This window comes from Hemitrygon akajei, chromosome 30, assembly GCF_048418815.1.
Source record: "Hemitrygon akajei chromosome 30, sHemAka1.3, whole genome shotgun sequence".
In the NCBI taxonomy this organism is placed as follows: Eukaryota; Metazoa; Chordata; class Chondrichthyes; order Myliobatiformes; family Dasyatidae; genus Hemitrygon; species Hemitrygon akajei.
Genome location: NC_133153.1, coordinates 25,342,439 through 25,362,146, shown reverse-complemented (window position 1 = coordinate 25,362,146; position 19,708 = coordinate 25,342,439).

The following is a 19,708-nucleotide window of genomic DNA, read 5'->3' as shown; positions in this document are numbered from 1 at the left end:
CCTGTATTCATGTAAGTTAATCAATAGTTATATTGAAATATGCTAATTTATTACAAAACAGAAGAATCTAACCCCTACCAAGTCCAAAGCTGTTTATTAAAGAGAAAAGAAAGTAAAATACCTTCTCATATAATAAAAATTAATAATAGCCAACATCTGAGTTTAAACAATGAATTGAAGGTTTTGAAAATAATTCAGAAAAGGTCCCCACAATGTTTGAGAGTCTTGACGAGATTCAGACATTGAACAACGAATCTTCTCTAAATCTAAACATGACATAATGTCACTTAGCCATTGAGCATGAGTAGGAGGAAAAACATCTTTCCATTTAAACAAAAGTGTCCTCCTGGCTATAAGAGAGCTAAAGCCCAAAATATGTAAATCAGATGCCTTCAACTTAATATCTTGTCCTGCAACAATGCCGAACAAGGCAATCAGAGGGTTAGGCTTAAAATTGACGTTAAAAAGTAAGGAAAAACTTATTTTTCAAGATTTGGACATGTCCAAAACATATGAATTAATGAAGCTTCTCCATTATTACATCTGTCACAGTAGGGAGATATATCCGAATAAAAACGAGATAGCTTATCCTTGGTCATATGAGCTCTATGTATGAGGGATGACGAGCACGTAGCACATAGTCTGGAGGCTTAGCCTTACCTAATTTTAGGTCTTATTACTGGGCAGTTAATATATGATATCTTACATTTTGGCTATATTATATTAATCATGTAGACTGTCCAGTATGGGTTTCTTTAGAAGCTAACTCTGTTAATAAATTTTCTATTATTTCTCTTCTTGGATCCTCACTTCCTTTATTTGTAAGTAAACTAACTGATAATTTAATACAAATTGCTGGTGGAACACAGCAGGCCAGGCAGCATCTATAGGGAGAAGCACAGTCGACGTTTTGGGTCGAGACCCTTCATCAGGACTAACTGAAAGGAAAGATAGTAAGAGATTTGAAAGTGGGGGGGGGGAGGGAAATCCGAAATGATAGGAGAAGACCGGAGGGGGTGGGGTGAAGCTGAGAGCTGGAAAGGTGACTGGCAAAAGGGAAACAGAGCTGCAGAAGGGAAAGGATCATGGGACGGGAGGCCTAGGAAGAAAGAAAGGGGGAGGGGAGCACCAGAGGGAGATGGAGAACAGGCAGAGTGATGGGCAGAAAGAGAGAAAAAAAAGGAGGGGGAAGAAAAAAACTAAATATATCAGGGATGGGGTAAGAAGGGGAGGAGGGGCATTAACGGGAGTTAGAGAAGTCAACGTTCATGCCATCAGGTTGAAGGCTATCCAGCCAGTGTATAAGGTGTTGTTCCTCCAAACTGAGTGTGGCTTCATCTTGACAGTAGAGGAGGCCATGGATAGACATATCAGAATGGGAATGGGATGTGGAATTAAAATGTGTGGCCATTGGGAGATCCTGCTTTCTCTGGTGGACAGAGTGTTGGCATTCAGCGAAACAGTCTCCCATTTTAATTCCACATCCCATTCCCATTCTGATATGTCTATCCATGGCCTCCTCTACTGTCAAGATGAAACCACAATGAGGTTGGAGGAACAACACCTTATATATCGGCTGGGTAGCCTCCAACCTGATGGCATGAACATTGACTTCTCTAACTTCCGTTAATGTCCCTCCTCCCCTTCTTACCCCATCCCTGATATATTTAGTTTTTTCCCCCCTCCTTTTTTTTCTCCCTCTCTCTGCCCATCACTCTGCCTGTTCTCCATCTCCCTCTGGTGCTCCCCTCCCCCTTTCTTTCTTCCTAGGCCTCCTGTCCCATGATCCTTTCCCTTCTGCAGCTCTATCCATTTTGCCTATCACCTTTCTAGCTCTCAGCTTCACCCCACCCCCTCCGGTCTTCTCCTATCATTTCGGATTTCCCTCCCCCCCCCCACTTTCAAATCTCTTACTATCTTTCCTTGCAGTTAGTCCTGACGAAGGGTCTCGGCCCGAAACGTCGACAGTGCTTCTTCCCTATAGATGCTGCCTGGCCTGCTGTGTTCCACCAGCATTTTGTGTGTGTTGCTTGAATTTCCAGTATCTGCAGATTTCCTCGTGTTTGCTTGATAATTTAATAGTTAAACATACTCTGAGGATCTGGATACAATTTAGAAAACACTTTGGTTTATTGAGATTTTCCCTTTCAAGTCCCATTTATTCTAATTTTTTAAAACCCTCCATGACTGATTTAGTTTTTAAAGAATGGGACAGGTTGGGTATTAAATGTTTTTGGGATCTGTTTGTTGGAGGAAACCTTTTTTCATTTGAGCAATTGTCAGCTAAATATATCTTACCAAAAACTCACTTTTTTAGATATTTACAAATCAGAGACTTTTTAAGATCTCAATTATGCACATTTCCTATAAGCTCAGATAAAAACTTACTAGACATAATTTTTATTATGGTTCTATATCTAATATTTATGGTATGTTACTGGAGACGAGGAATGTTCCTTTAAACAAAATTAAGAATCTCTGGGAACAAGATTTACAGACATCAATATCCGAGGAAACTTGGAATGAAATCTTTAAACCGAAATCTTTATATCTGAATGTTCAGACTTATTCTGAACTGAAATGCTCTTATCTCCTTTGGGTGGTGATCTATCTATATCTCATTGGCTGTAGGGTTGACATCAACCCGAGCTGCAGCAAGAGTTGAACTAACTGTATCTGAAGGGTTAGCACAGCCAAAATGAATTGCAGGAACTTCTGATTTTATACTCCGGCTCAATCACCTTGGTCCCAGTTGGTGGAGCCGGACTCCGGAGCGAAGGTTCGCGAGTTCGAATCCAAGTTGGGTTGAGTGTCGAGCGAGCAACTCGGCCTCATAAAAACAAGAATAGCTTGCAATGGAAACACCGTCATGACGGTGCCCCGATAACTCCACCGCCGAGTTAAGGGCTATTCTTCTTCTTCTTCAATCACCTTGAATGGGATTTGGCAGGGCAGGAGAGGGAGGTGTGTTATCAATTGTCACTACTGCAGAATCTCATGGGCCTGGTCTCAAAGCAGTTTTTGCAATTTTTGGTCTATTGAATGAAAATATACTTCACGATCTTGGGTGTGGGGGGTGTTTAAAAGCATATTATGGCCAATGAAAGTCTTTGGATCTGTAATTGTAGGGAAAAACACTCATTTACTAGGTGGATATGGCAATGTGATAATCATCAGGTTATCTGAATTAATTGTTAGTTGAGGAATTACTATTATTAGATCTGTTACCATTCATATTAATTGGGCACATGACCTTTGACCTTGATTTTGTGGGGACATTAAAGCAGAAACTCGCATTGCAGATTTGTTGAAAATTCCTCACAACGACCTGATGCCTGCGGAGAGAGCCTATCCCTTTCCTGCATTGTTCCTGTGACGTGTTCCACGGGACCCAAACTGATCAGCCAATCATAACGAGTAATCCTCACAGACAGCAAATCAAGAAGTTAAAAAGTAAAATTCATCAATGCTTTATGGACATTTTGCAGAGAATGAAACAAACGGACTCACACATAGAGGTGGATTCTAACATTTGGTAAATAAGCTAATAAAATGTTTAAATTATATTGCCCTTGGAGATAACATGGTTATATATAGATTTATAATCCCCATTAACAAATTCAGCAGTTTAGAGCTAGATGATTACTAAGCAGTAATTATGGCATATTTCTTACAAACCACGCAATAGTGCATCATGTTTTCAAAGTATTTTATACAGAGAACACTTTTACCCCTGTACGTATATTTGACTTTTGGACGTATAAGAACAAATTTCATAACAGCACACAGTGCACATTTAGGAATATCACTGACAGCAATGTTGAGATGTTCATGGTTAGTAAGTACATGTATAGTCTAGAAAATTCTGTTATTTTCAGCCTAAAGCATTTGTTTCATCATCTTTACTTACCTACTGCTGCTGGCTTTAAGGGCAGAAGTGAAGGTCCTCCATCTCTGCTGTATAGAAGGATTCGTCATTACTGTGTCCACAACAATTGTTTTTTTGGCAGTCAGGATTGTTAACCCTGAATTGAGCCCCAGACCTGGAGGACCGATGGACCACTCTTAGTCTGGCCTCTACCCTTTGACCTCTTTGGCGTGGATGACCCTACGAAGTGCCAAAGCACAAGCCCCTGACTCCAGTCAACATACCTCTCTGGGTCGTTGAAGCACACAAGCCTTCAAACCCTGTTGTGGTGAACTACATATACCTGTCTGGGCACGCTCCCCCTGCTGACAGCTCCTGTGGCTCCTCCCACAGACCCCGGTATAAAGGCGATTGGAGCCTGAGCCCTGGCCTCAATCTCCAGGATGTAGTGTGGTGGTCAATTGCTGCTTGTTCTTTCTTCCAGCCAATAAAAGCCTTTATCTCGCCTCACGTCTCGGAGAGTTATTGATGGTGCATCACCTATGGAGGCTATCATCTTTACAGGTACAAAAATACAGGTCTTGATGTGGACATTGGATAGCATGTCTGTCACTTCCTGAAACACATGACTTGGAAAGCTTTCACCTTCTGCTTGTAAAACCTGAAAACCTTCAGCAAGCAGAAACTTTCTGTGTCCTATAGAACAATGAAACTCAAAACAAACAAAATTCCAAACCTCTTCTAGCTAATCAACAGAACAAATAAAAATTAAGAACAGCAGTAGTCCAGACAGTTCTACTCTCCAAATAAATCTTAATAAGCTCTTCCTCAAGCATAACTTGCCCATTTTACTCTACATCAGGAGTTCCCTACGTGGGGTCCATGAAACCCTTGCTTAATGGTATTGTTCTATGGCATAAAAAAGAATGGGAGCCTCTGTTCTATGTCCTTTCATGTTGTCACTTCACAAGTACCTGCTTTTATTAACAAAGGCTCCCATCGTCTATACATTCATTTTATTCAATATCAACGTGATTTAATTACACATCAGCTCTAACCATTATGTTGGTAAATGCTCTGCCCTCAAGCTGTCTGTTATTCGCTATGTTATGTGTTAATTTTATTTTGTACTCTTCTAAAATTGAATATAATTTTTATTTGTTCTGTTGATTAGCTAGAAGAGGTTTGAAATTTTGTTTGTTTTGAGTTTCATTGTTCTATAGGACACAGAAAGTTTCTGCTTTTCAAGACCTGTATTTTCATAGCTGTAAAGTCAAATTTGCATTTTTATTTATCTTCTGAACTGGGCCTACAACCAGCACATATAGGCACATGCACATTGAGGCAAAGCCACTAAATGAAGATTATCCAGTTTACTTTTTATGGAATTATTCAAAGGTTCTATAGTGAATCTTATAGAGTCATAGAAAAGTACAGTGCAGAAACAGGCTCATCAACCCATTTAGTCCATGCTAAACAATTTTAACAGTTATCATACAGCAATGATTGGAGGTTGGCTAATAAATTGGAATGATCAGTAGATTATTTATTGGATTAATGCCTCAAGTCATACATGAATGTAAAAAACCTGAGTAGTCATTCTGACCCCTTGAATCTACTCTGCCAATTAATACTAGCATGTTCAGTCTTTGTCCGAACTCCACTTTTCATCCTTCAGTGTCTTCTGAGTACTGAATACATCCCATGTGCCCTATCCCAAACTCACTGCCAATATTTTCTGTCCTTTTCACTAGCAGAGACTGATGGTGGTTTTCAGACTGTTCCAAAGGAAAATGGCACAGTTTATAATATTCAAAGTCTGAAACTGTTTCCAGACTGTCCAAGCCTTTGAGCTTAGAAAGCTATTTTCATGTTGATTAGGAAGACCAATATCCTAAATTGTAACAACTCAACGTAGCACACAAAGGGAATTGGAGATGCAGGAACTGATGAAGGGTCTCGGCCCGAAACGTCAACTGTTTACTCATTTCCATAGATGTTGCCTGGCCCCTGCTGAGTTCCTCCAGGTGTGTGTGTGTGTGTGTGTGTGTGTGTGTGTGTGTGTGTGTGTGTGTGTGTGTGTGTGTGTGTGTGTGTGTGTGTGTGTGTGTGTGTGTATGTGTGTGTGTGTGTGTGTGTGTGTGTGTGTGTGTGTGTGTGTGTGTGTGTGTGTGTGTGTGTGTGAGAGAGAGAGAGAGAGAGAGAGAGAGAGAATGTTCCTTTGTTGCCACTTGTGTAATATTCTACAATGCACCCACAAGAACACTGAAGGATCTTGTAAGCGGAAAATTGAAGCCTGCATTGGAACTAATTACAGGCTTCCAAAATTTCTGAGAACATGTTGGAGAATCCCAAAATCCCAAGGTCCATCTTCCTTCAGATGGCTTCTGGCTTTAATTTTCTGTCATTGCTGATCCTCTTCCGGCCCTTTACGCCTCAACACTCCCTGCCATCTGCTTGGCTCAAACTGCCTCAATTATCCGCTAGACCAGTTCCATCATCTGTGCAAAACTCCTTGGATCATCTGCTCCCAAGCAACCCTATTACCAGATTGCTTACTCCACTATCTCAGTAATGGTGAAAGATCACAGCAGAAGGGCCTATTCCACAATGCATTGAGCCTTGCATACAACAGAACACTGGAGGTTCTTCAGTGATTTTGAGAGTTTTCCTGATGTAGACTCAAATGAAACCAATAAATATCGGCCTAAGATGTGGGCGGTACAATTGAGGTTCAATTTCACTGTGGATTGTAAGGCGTCTATACTTTTTCCCCATGACCATGAGGGTTAATTTTGGGGCTCCAATTCCCTCCCAGATTCCAAAGATGCATGGATTAGCAGGATAGTTGGCCTCTAGCATGTAATTGTGTGGCATGGGCTCTTTGGGCTGGAAGAGCCTGGCACCCTGCTGTATCTCTAAATGAAATAAAATCAACAAAGATAAACTCTTCATTGCAAGGACAGATAGAAAGTACAGTAAGAATTCAATGAATGCAGGAGCAGTCACTGCCTTGGCAGGGGCACTGAGTGAAAAACCTTCCCTTTGGTGACCTCACCTGCAGACACTGTACAATAAAATTAAGCAAATAATTGCCAAAATGGATCATTCTGCCTAACACACGAGTAAATATCAAAGCTGCGTCCCTTTGCCATAGAACTTGAAAAGTCTTTGTTCTGATTTGATTTTTTTGTAGTCACTGTATTTTCCAATGTCCATATTTATGTGAATAATATTTATAGTTAAAGTGTTCATGTGAAATCTGATCATGCCGTATATAAAGCATCTTCTCATTATTTATTAGAAAATAAAAAGACTTTTAAATTACAAAGTGTACCATTTTTCTTTGCTTCATTATGTCAAGTAACAATGGAAAATACCTTTCTAAATCGTTACACAAACAAGAGAAAATCTGCAAATGCTGGAAATCCAAGCAACACACACAAAATGCTGGAGGAACTCAACAGGCCAGGCAGCATCGATGGCAAAAAGTACAGTCGATGTTTTGGGCTGAGACCCTTTGGCAGGGTTGCAGAAAAAAAAGATGGGGGTGAAGGTGGGGTAAGAGAGGAAGAAACACAAGGTGATAGGTGAAACTGGAAAGGGGAGGGGTGAAGCAAAGCATTGGGAAGTTGATTAGTGAAAGAGATTACAGGGCTGGAGAAGGAAGAATCTAATAGGAGAGGACAGACGAGGGAGGAACACCAGAGGGAGGGGATGGACAGGCAAGGAGAAAAGGTGAGAGAGGAAAAAGGGGATGGGGAATGGAGAAGGAGTGGGGGGTCATTACTGGAAGTTCAAGAAATCAACGTTCATGCCATCAGGTTGGAGGCTATCCAGACGGAATATAGGGTGTTGCTCCTCCAACCTGAGTGTGTCTTCATCACGACAGTAGGGGAGGCCATAGATTGACATGTCGGAATGGGAATGGGAAGTGGAATTAAAATGGGGGGGACACTGGGAGATATCCAACAGGATCCCACCACTAAGCACATCTTTCCCTCTCCCTCCGCCCATTTCTGCTTTCTGCAGGATCACTGCCTATGCAACTCCCTTGTCCATTTGTCCCTCTCCACTGATCCCCCTCCAGGCACTTCAAAAGGTACATTTAATGTCAGAGAAATGTATACAATATACATCCTGAAATTCTTTCTCTTTGCAAATCCTTGTAAGTGGAACAAGTGCTACACCTGCCCCTACGCCTCCTCCCTCACTACCATTCAGGTGCCCAAACAGTCCTTCCAGGTGAGATGTCACTTCACCTGTGGGTCTGGTGGGGGTCATCTACCATATGCAGTGCTCCAGTGTGGCCTCTTGCATATCGGTGAGACCCAACGTAGATTGGCGCGTTCCATCCACCAGTAAAAGCAGGATCACCCAGCCATGCTTCCCACCAATCCCCTGTTTAGTTGAAGCCTAATCTCGGGACAATATATAATGACCAATTACCCTATTGACCAGTATGCCCTTGGACTGTGGGACTGGAGCACCCGGAGGAAACCAACACAGTCACAGAGAGAACATTCAAACTCCTTAGCAGGAATTGAACCCAGGTCGCCTGTGCTGTGCTAACCATTACGCTACCGTGCCGCTTTACGCTTCATGCAAATGACTGGCTGTGTTTTAATGACAGTGTGTCAGAAGGACCTGGAAGTGACCTGAGTGTGAACATTTGAGCTGATATTCCTGAGCGGCACTGGTTGGTGTACTGTACCTGAGACTTTCAGCCAAGGTCTTGCCTGGTCTATCAGATCAACATGAATGAAACCATCAGTAATTTTGAAGAAGAGCTCTGGATTATCTCTGTTCACCTGGTTGACACCTGTAATGAAAACCCATCAAGGTGAAACCTTAACTCTGGAGGCAACAGCAGTGACTGTAGATGTTGGAACCTGGAGTATAAAAGCAAACTGTAGGTTGAGCAACATCTGTGGAAGGAAAGGAATTGATTTTTTTTGGGTTGAGGCTCTGCATTAAGAGCCATTTACTCCATTTCTCTGTTCAAGGATGCTGCCCGACATGCATAGTGTCTTGGAGTCATAGATCACTACAGCACAGAAACAGGCCCTTTGGCCCATCTAGCCCATGCTGAAATATTAATGTCTTGTCCCATTGCCCTGCACCCGGAGCTCAGCCCTCCGCCCTCCATACCCCCCCCCCCCACCCCAACCATGTATCATCTGTCCAAATTTCTCTTAAATGTTGAAATCAAACACACATCCATCATTTCCGCTGGCAGCTCAGTCCACACTGAATGAAGAAATTCCCCCTCCTGGTCACCTTAAACCTTTCACCCTTAACTCATGACCTCTAGTTCTGCTCTCACCCAACCTCAACGGGAAAAACCTGCTTGTCATTTACCCTATCTATACCTCTCATAATATTTCTAACATTCTCTGGTTTTATTTCTATTTAACATCTCTGGGTTTTTTTTTGGCCAATACGGGGCACTGCGGTAGCGAATCATTGAGCGCGATGCTATTACACCTCTCGATGTCAGAGTTCGGAGATCAGTTCTGGCGTCCTCTGTCAGCAAGTTTGCGTGTCCCTTCTCGTGTGTGCACGGGCTTCCTGTGATGCTCCAGATTCCTCCCACGGTCCAAAGACATATTGGTCAGTAAGTTATTTGATCATTGTAAATTGTCCCATGACTAGGCTAGGGTTAAGTTGCTGGGTTCCTGGGCAGCACAGCTGTTTCTCTAAATAAATAATTAAAATAAATTAATATTTATCTCTCTCTATACCTTAAGCTTCTAGTTATTATTGTTCATGGGAGCTTACAATATGTAAATTTGCCTGCCCCAGTCCTTAAGTTCTGGAACATTTGAAAGCTCCTTCATTACCAATAACACAGTACACTTAATAGAAGTGCCCTTTAACTTATGAATGTTGGCAGTTATTACACACTGTAACATCCAATTAAAACCGTTTATGTCTTCTGAGGGTGCTTTTTGGTTGGATTTAATATCTGGTTATTTTCCTGTAATAGCATTTATAAATAAAAGTGCGCAAGGATGTCAGTGAGATTGGAACAGCTCTTGCCCACACAGGATCTGCATGATGCAGACTGTGCTGAATACAGGCAGGTGTCATTGGGGCAGCCTCCTGGTGTTGCTCTTAATAACAGAAGCTCCTGGACCCCTTTGTACTTGTGTCATGATGTGAATAAACAGCAGCTGTTAGCGTAAGGAATGGGAAAACTGACTGTACTAGAACAAAGGGATCTATAAGTGTCGACCATATACTTATGCTTACAGCGTGGGCTGATTTTAACCAATTTTTCCCATTTTGCATTGGAACCAGCATGTTCAATTATGCTTATTTACAAAAAAAAAAAATCCCAAACCAAACCAGCCCCTCAAAAGTAAAGAGGCTTCTCTGGCTTATCCATCTGCTGTGCACAACATAAACGGAAGAGTGAGCAATTTCAAGCTCCTGGGTGTCAACATCTCTGAGGATCTATCCTAAACCCAACACATCAATGCGGCCACAAAGAAGGCAAGACAGCAGCTCAATTTCATTAGGAGTTTGAGGAGATTTGATATGTCACCAAAGACTCTGGCAAATTTCTACAGATGTAACGTGGAGAGCATTTAACTGACTGGTATGGGGTATGGGGGATGGGGGAGCTACTGCACTGGATCGAAAGAAGCTGCAGAAATTTGTGAACTCAGTCAGCTCCATCATGGGCACTCGCCTCCCCAGCATCCAGGACTACTTCAAGGAACGATGCCTCAAAAAGGCGACATCCATCATTGAGAATCCCCATCACCTGGGACACGCCTTCTTTTCTTTGCCTCTTCATGCCCTCTTTCCATCAGGAAGAAGGTAAGGCACACACTCAATGATTTAAGAATAGCTTCTTCCCCTCTGCCATCTGATTTCTGAATGGACATTGAATCCATGAACACTACCTCACAACTTGCACAATAAAATTATAATCAAGAACATTGAAGATAAGTAGCTAGTATTTCTTTTGTTGGCCTCCTGTTGTAGAAAAATAAAATAGCTGGGGTGGGGGAGTCACATAATGTTTTTACTTCAAAGAAACTTGCCTGAAAACACTAAGCAGAGAAAATAATGACTAGTACCAGTGTGTTCAGTCCAATGGCCTACGCACATGAATTGGGTAAAATAACTGGAAAGAAAATGTCATATATGAACGAGTATGGCTTGGTAGTGTAGCAATTAGTGTATTCACTAAACTACACCAACAATCATTGACCAGGGCTCATTCCTTGGATTGCAATGGTTTTTGATGCAGAGCAATGTATTTCACTGTATGTGTTGATGCTCTGATATACAGGTATATGTGGCAAATAACGCTAATCCTTAAATCTTCTTTAGGTTCACCAACCATTGTCAGCAAACACTGATGCTTTATAATTGCTCCAAATTGTAGAGTTAGGTGGGGCACAATAGCATTGCAGTTAAATTATGTGACCAGCCGTCAGAGTTCTGGACGATTAATCAGGAAATCTGAATTTAGCTGATCTCATGCTTGAGCTTATTCAATCAATTGTAAGCACAAGAATGGGTACACTGCTGTAAAAAAAGTTGATCTTCAGGAAATTAAATCTGCCATTCTTAACCTGGCTGGCACCAAACCCACCGAGGAGCATGTCTCATAAATTGTTCCGAGGCAATTACTGATGAACATTAAATGCCAACATTGTCAACAAGATTTATATCCTGTCAATGAACAGGAAAATAAACTTATTCATATGGTTACATAAAATACATGTCGGATATCCATCCCTGAGTTCCTCCAGCATTTTGTGTGTGCTGTCGGATATCCATGGCCACCTGCTCCTGGAAAATACCTCCAAGCACTTGCTTATCAACATTCAAGCCAATGAGTAATATTGATTCTTATATGTAAAGGACTTGGCTCCCCTTATAATCAAACACCATTTTTTATCAAGTCAAATCTAATATCATATGTAGTGAGGTGCAGATATAATGAAATACTTGCTTGCATTTCCGGTGTGCACATTCTGACAAGAAACAATAAAATTCATATCTCTTAGATTTATTCAATAAGTTGGAAACACTCAGCAAGTCAGGCAACATCTGTGAGGAGAGAAACAGTTAATAATGATTATTAACCTGACACTTATGCTGGGGTAATAACGATGAATGATTACAATTTTCAAAACTATATAAAGATTTGAGTCAACAAAAAATTTGCTTGAGCTGAGAGGGTTTTCAATCACGAACAGTGTCTCAGCCATCCCTTTTGTCTCATCCAGTAAAGCCTCTGAGAACCTCATGGGGTTGCTGATGCTTTTACACAAAACGTAGAAGGAACCAAGAAAGTTCACAAGCAATGAATCCTTCCTAGATTTATAACTGTACTTTTAAAAATAAAATAGAGAATTACAGTATTCTATTAATCGCTGTGGAGTATCTAGATCCAGTACAAAACCAACCTAACATTTCCTACGAATGATTTCCAGAGTGTCATTTGGAGATTGGGTAGTTCACCAGCAGAGGGCACTGTTAGGAAATTGTACACTGCTTTACTGAAAGACATAAAACAACTCAAATCAGCCATGTTTCTAGCCATTTTGAAGCTATTCGTTGAGTAAAATGAAATAATTATTTGGTATATTTTTGACACGATATGTTAACTTTTGTTAATAATCCCTGTGAAATGGTATTCTGAATTTTCTGCTTTCTGTGAAAGAGGGTGAACTGATCTTTCACACCAGTCTGGATGATATATTGTTCAATATCCATCACTAGGAAACAATGTGAATGAAAGAAAAATAACTCATCATGGAGCATTAGATTTTACGGAGAGTAGTTAAGTAGTTGACTGACATTTCTTTGTTGTAAAGGCCTAGCCAGATAACAAAAGCTACATTCATACGCCTCTGTATTATTTCTTTCAAAACATGTCAAAGCACTTCCAACACAATGAATGATTTTTTTCAGTGCAGTTGTATAGGCAAACCTACTGAAGGAGAAACAGGGGCTGAGAGCACCCTTAATCTCCCTTCCTAAAGATTATTTTGTAACGCTAGCTGCCATTCCTCTTCTTAATTTCACAAATAAGATGCTGCCTTTTCATGACTAGAAGCTGAAAATGTTTTATTCTTCTTTTCATTGCATTGCACTGTTGAATTATTTCATTGTTGTAACAGTGGGTGGGCAGACAAATTAGTTGCATGGCTTGCTATAATACATCTCCTCATACCTCAGACTCTGAAAGTCTCTGAACAGCAAAGTGTTTCTGAAAATAAGGACGTGGCATTGGCCAGCTATTAAGGCAAATCTGCACAACATTGTTTAATGCACGTCTGATTTCTGTGATCTTAATTGTGGGTTTCTGATGTGATTATGTATTTAACATCATGTTTGTTTTACTGTACTTCATTTATTTTCTGAACAAGAAAATAAATAAATAGGTAATCGTTATATGTTTGTTTTTCTCTACCAAGCTGGAAAGGCAGCAGTGGTTGTACCTTTTATGAGAGGCAATCTGGTTCCTGTCTGAAGCAGAGGGAGATAGAACGGGTGTGGCAAGACTCGCGAATGGTGGCAAATCCAAAGTAACAAAATGCTGGAGGAACTCAGCAGGTCAGGCGGCATCATTGGAGGGGAGCAAACAGTTGATGTTTCGGGCCGAGACCCTTCAACAGGACTGGAAAGGAAGGGGGAAGAATCCAGAATAAGGAGGTGGGAGGAGTTGAAGGAGTACAAGCTGGCAAGTGACGGGCAAAATCAGGAGAGGGGGAAGGTGAGTGGGTGCAGAAGGTGGGGAAGGGATGAAATGTGAAGCTGAAAAGTCATCGGTGAAAGAGATAAAGGGCTGAAGAATCTGACAGGACAGGACAGCTGACCATGGTTGAAAGGGAGGGAGAAGCGGCACCAGAGTGAGGAGAGGGGAGCCATAACGGGGAATAGAAAGAGTGAGAAGGGGGAGTGGAAAGTAAGTTCCGGAAATGACCAATCTAAGTGGTTGGAGACAACAGTTCTGGCAGTCTTCCTTTGAAAATCCTTAAGATCTGTGGCTTCTGTGCAAGCTGTACAAGATCTGAGCCTGCTGACCGACTCATCTGCCACTAATCTTCACTGTTGAAGTCCACATGAAGTCAGGTGATGGGATCCCTGAGCAGTGTGACGGAAAGCGGCCATTCACATTAGGGGTGGTATCGCTTTAGTGACCTGGGGGCTTCGAGGTTGTAAATTTGGAGGCAAATGGAATGGTAGACAACTTATAATGATTATTTTGATGTTCTGATTATTTTTATATGTTTTTGTTGAGCCTTGCCTTTTATTCTCAAACAATTTTTGTTTTCTTTCTACACTTACTTCAAAGTAATACCATTTCTTTGCCTCCAAATATCAGAGAAATTCACTGCACCACGAGTCACTGCTGCCATTGACTGCAGATTTCTGTGGCACTCATGGACTCAGGGTCTGAACTTTTTTTTGTGTGGCTGTATTTTACGGAGATGTACATCTGCTTGCTATCTTGTGTGTGTTATGTGTGGCTTGTGCTGTGTGTGACTGTTGGTACTGTGTTTTATACCTTGGTCCTGGAGTAACACTGCATCGTTTGGCTGTTTTCACGGGTATTCATTAACAGAAGAATGTATTTAAACTTGGATTGAATAACATTTAATTGAATCATGTCCCCTATGCCTTGATATTGGCATAGCAGTGGGATCAAATCTGCATAATCAGCTGAGCTAAGAGTGTGTGCATGGGATTGTAATGACTCTGGAGGTAAGCCATGCCCAGTAAGATATGGCTTAGTAACAATGCACTAAGTGCCTCTTTATTTCTGTTGTATATTCAAAATTATAATAGTTACAATCCTGCCTATGTGTTACCTATCCTCAATTTACTAATTTAAATCAAGACTTACTGCAGCTTTATTTGACAGGAGTTGCTTTGGGAGTTTAAGGGAAATTATTTTTCATTTTAATGCCTTCCAAATAATATAACCTATATTTAAGACATTTTTAAACAAGGTAGCACACATTTTATTCACAGGTTAGGGCTCTGGTTATTTGACACAGAAGCGGGCCATTTGGCTCATTGGGCCTACACCAAGTATTCCATTCCCCTCTTATTTCTTGCAACCTATTCTCTCTCATGCTGATCAGCTGCACCGATTCCCTTACCACCCGCACGGAGTGATAGAGCACAGAAACAGGCCCATCAGCCCACCTTGTCTGTGCTATCCATCAGTGCCCATCTATACTAGCCACATTTGCCAGTTTTTGGCCTGTAACCTCCCATAGCTGAGAAGTTCAAGTCCCATTCCAGATGCTCCTTGAATGCTGTGAAGGTACTTGTCCCCAGCAGGCAGTGTCAGCCTGACAGCATGTGGTGGACTACATATACCTGTCTGGACATGCCCCTCCTGCTGACTGCTCCTGTGGCTCCTCCCACGGACCCCTGTATAAAGGCGATCGGAAACACAGCCCCTTCCTCAGTCTCCAGGATGCAGTGTGGTGGTCACTTGCTGCTTGTTCTCTCTTCCAGCCAATAAAAGCCTATATCTCACCTCATGTCTCTGAGAGTTATTGATGGTGCATCACAGCAGTGTAAAACCATTACAGCTTCAGCGACCCGGGCCCAATTCTGCCGCTGTCTGTAAAGAGTTTGAACATTCTCCCCGTGACCATGTGGGTTTCCTCCGGGTGCTCCAGTTTCCGCCCACATTCCAAAGACACACGAGGTCACAGCTTAATTGGTCGCGTGGGTGGAATTGGCTGGCACAAGCACATTAGGCCAGAAGGGCCTGTTACCGTACTGCATCTCTAAGTAAGTAAGTAAACAAACAAAAACCACCCTCTAGATGAAAAAACTTCCTCCGATTCCCTCTGGAGCTCTTGCTCTTCAACTTTGCCCTTTAATCTGAGGGGAAAAGTATCTCATTATCTCTCCTATCTATCCCCCTCATTATTTTCTACACCTTCATCGGGTCCATATTTAGTCTCTCTGCTCCAATGAAAACAAACCCAGTCAATTCTGTCTCACGTAACTGAGACATTCCATCAGAGGAAACATCCTGGTCCATTCTCTTCTGCTCCCACCAGGGGTAATTTGCTGTAGTCATTAACCAGCAATCACTCTGTCTTTGTGAAACCAGGGCAACTGGCAGCAAGCCACCTGGTTAGGGGAGAACCTGCAAACCTCCTCCCTGACCCTGAGGGCAGAGGTCAGGATGTAACCTGAGTTACCGAAGGTGTCCTTCCTGCTGAGCCATAGTGGTGCCTGACACTGAACTCCCGATGCAAAATAAAATTCCTTGGAGCAGATGTGTTACTGCTGAGAAGAGTGTTCCCTCTTAGACATCCCTCACTTGTGTAGTTCTCCTCAGCTCTGGGATGTCGTTATCCCAGTAAATATTTAGAAGATTTCGTTCCCATGTTTACTACAGATGAATCTCGTGTGCAATCTCCATGCCAGTTACCAAAGATTTACCTCCTATTTATTTATTTAGAGATACAGTATAGTAACAGGCCCTTCAAATCCAGACAGCCCATGACACCCTTTTAGACCCATGTGACCGATTAACCTACTAACCCAGTACATCCTTGGAATGTGGGTAGAAACTCAAAGGAAACTCGTGCGGTCTTGGGGAGAACGTACAAAATCCTCACAGACAGTGGTGGAACTGAACTCGGGCAATGGCCTGTAAGAGCACATTGGTAGCCACTATGTTACTGTAGATATCATAACCTTGACAGTTTGATTGAGACAAGCAACCTTGTCTTTGATTGTATCATTTTTATGTTCGGCTCAATTCGGCATTTCAATAGGCTCACGTTGAAAACACTTATATTACTATGCAAAAGTCTTAGACACATGCTATATATATATGTAGCTAGGGTGCCTGAGACTTTTGCATGGTACTGTATTCGTCAATGTGGAGCAGGAAGTGATTTTCTAAGTGTGGCGGGAGCACAGGATGTTGGGAATGGTGAGGGTGAAGTGCCGTGGGGACAGATGGCAGAGAAGGAGTGGTCAGAAGCGAGGGTGGTGCAGGTGCAGACACCCAGCCCTGAGACAACAGGCAAAGTCAGTTGATTGCAAACAGTTGGTTTACTGATCATTACAGAATGTCTCTCTGGTGCTTTCTGCTCCTTCCCCTTTTCCCAACCATGATTTCCCTCTCCCTGTCCACTTCCCAATCTCAGTCCACAATAGAGACCCATATCAGAATCAGGCTTATCATCACTCACATGTCATGAAATTTATTTTGTTTTGTGGCAGCAGTACAATGCAATACATAATATTACTACAGTGCTGTGCAAAAGTCTGAGGCACCCTAGCTGTATGTATGTGCTTAAAACTTTTGGACAGTTCTATAGGTATACACAGGGAAGAGTGTGCTCCATGCTAAAGCACACATTACCCTGATGAACTGAGTTGTTAGGTTTACTAAGTGAGGTCATTTAAAAACTATTGTTCATAATAATTGAAAAATACGGAGTATCCTGAGATTCTGTTTTATTTCTGTAACGTGCAGTTTGGGCCGTGCATTATAATTTTCTCAAGCAAGTTTATAAAAAGCTGCCTAGATTGGTAATGAGCCAAGCCACCAGGTTCCTTTCCTTACCACATTACAGAGGGAATGTTAACATTCATACTATATTTATCTTCTGCAAAAAAAAAAGCCCCATTTTTAACCCAGAGGCAAGAGACTGAAGATGCTGGAATCTGGAGAATCAAACGATCTGGTGGTGGAACTCAGGATCCGTAAGGGGAAATGAACTGTCGACATTTCATACCAAAACCTAATTCAGAGTTTCAATCTGAAACGTCAACGATTCCTGCAACCCGCAGATGTTGCTCGACCCGCTGACTTTCTCCAGCTGATTTGTTGTTGCCTCACTTTTAAGCCACTCTGACCGTTGTAAATGAAGCAGTTTTGGATCAGAACTAGTTTCAATCGAAGACGTTTCTTCTCTTCACTAAATACATAAAAGTTATACCATGAAATCATGGAGGCATTAAATCACAAAATTATAAACTATAAATTGATAAGGTATAAAATGGACTACCCGGTTTCTGTTATTTAGATTATGTTAATATTGGGTCTAGTGTGCATCGTTTTATAATATTCCTGTAGCTGTGGATAAATTTATTTTCTGCTTCTCATTCTTCTGGTGCTTTCTGGAACTCATCCGAATGGACAAAATGGTCAAGGCTCCCAACTCAGTGTGAGTCATGGGTTCTATAACAGTTTATTGTACTTACATCTAAACTGTTATTCACTTTAACACGCTGTTCCCTTTAGACATCACTCACAGGCACATTTCTCTCTTTAGCTCTGGATGACTTCAAACACAGTAATCAGTCAGAACCTTAGGTTCCCATGTTTACTGTCGACCGATCCCGACCAGAATCTTTTTGCCAGATGCCAAAGTTTGACTTGAGCACTCCTAGTTTTATAATATAAAAACTATAAGCTTGACAATTTGATTGAGGCAAGCAACTCTGCCTTTGATTGTACTATTTTTAACATTAATACTGTAAATGTTTGGGGGGGTGGAGATATGTCTCTTTCAAAGGAGGTATAAAGCGATCCTTTCCTCCACTAGTCTGAACGACACACTTGGGGAAGGCATCGTTTCTTGCTTGTCCCCCCTCCCTCTGACCTGAGTCACATGAAGCCATGGGAACAGGAGGTGGATGGTCACATGAGGAGCTGGCACATATCACAAGTCCTAGTTACATGAGCGTTGACGCCAGGCAGACAATCTCTGAAGAGTATTGATAATGGCTGTGATGCACCATCAATAACTCTCTGAGACGTGAGGCGAGATATAGGCTTTTATTGGCTGGAAGAAAGAACAAGCAGCAATTGACCATCACACTGCATCCTGGAGACTGAGGCGGGGGCTCAGGCCTCAATCGCCTTTATACCGGGGTCCGTGGGAGGAGCCACGGTCAGTGGGAGGAGCCACAGGAGCAGTCAGCGGGGGGGGGGGGGGGGGGAGGCGTGTCCAGACAGGTATATGTAGTTCACCACAGGCTGGGGTCACCCATCTTGTAAAGACCCTGCCCAGAATAAGGCAAAGGCAAGCCACTTCTGTAGAAAGATTCGCGAGAACAATCATTGTCACGGTCACACACATCAAATGAAACGGGACGTAATGAATAAACTGTGAATGTCATTCAGACTGGTCCCATCACTCTCCTGTGCTGGTGGAGTGGTTTATTTTCCCCTCAAGGGAATGTTCTCATGTTTGACCACTACCATAAAAAGATGTTTTGATTGAAAATGTTCTCGGTTAATTAGAATTTTGAAAGGCTGATGGATCGGCTTTATGAACTGAGCATTAGGATTCTGAGGGGTCTTTTGGGGATGTATTCAGACTTGGTGGAACAGTGGATGTTACTTCTCACAGAATTTTACGTCTTTGCTCGAACAGCTCACAGGGATTCAGAGAAGAAACTTCCAACACTACATGTCACTATGTCCTAGGATCACTCTCTGCATGAATAAGTTTTCCAGCATGTCCTTCAGCTCACAGACAATTGGAAGACCCCGGCTCTTCATAGTATGGTGCAATATGAAGCTTGGTCAATCTTTATGTGGGAAGGCCTCAGACTGCCTTTACAGTACAGCCGCCTGACCTTTTTTATTGCCAGTTTGATTTGAATGAGATGTGTTCCTGTTGCGGGCTCAGCTGTAGTAGCGAGGGATGAGAGTCAGACCTTGTTTTAGTGAGAAACACAAGGTGAACTGGGGTAACTCAACAGGCCAAGCAGCATCTATGAAAGAAAATGGGAGGTAGACGTTCCATTTAGATCCTTCTCATGAATAGTCATCTTCCTCTTGGACTGCCCCTCTTGACTTCTGCTCTC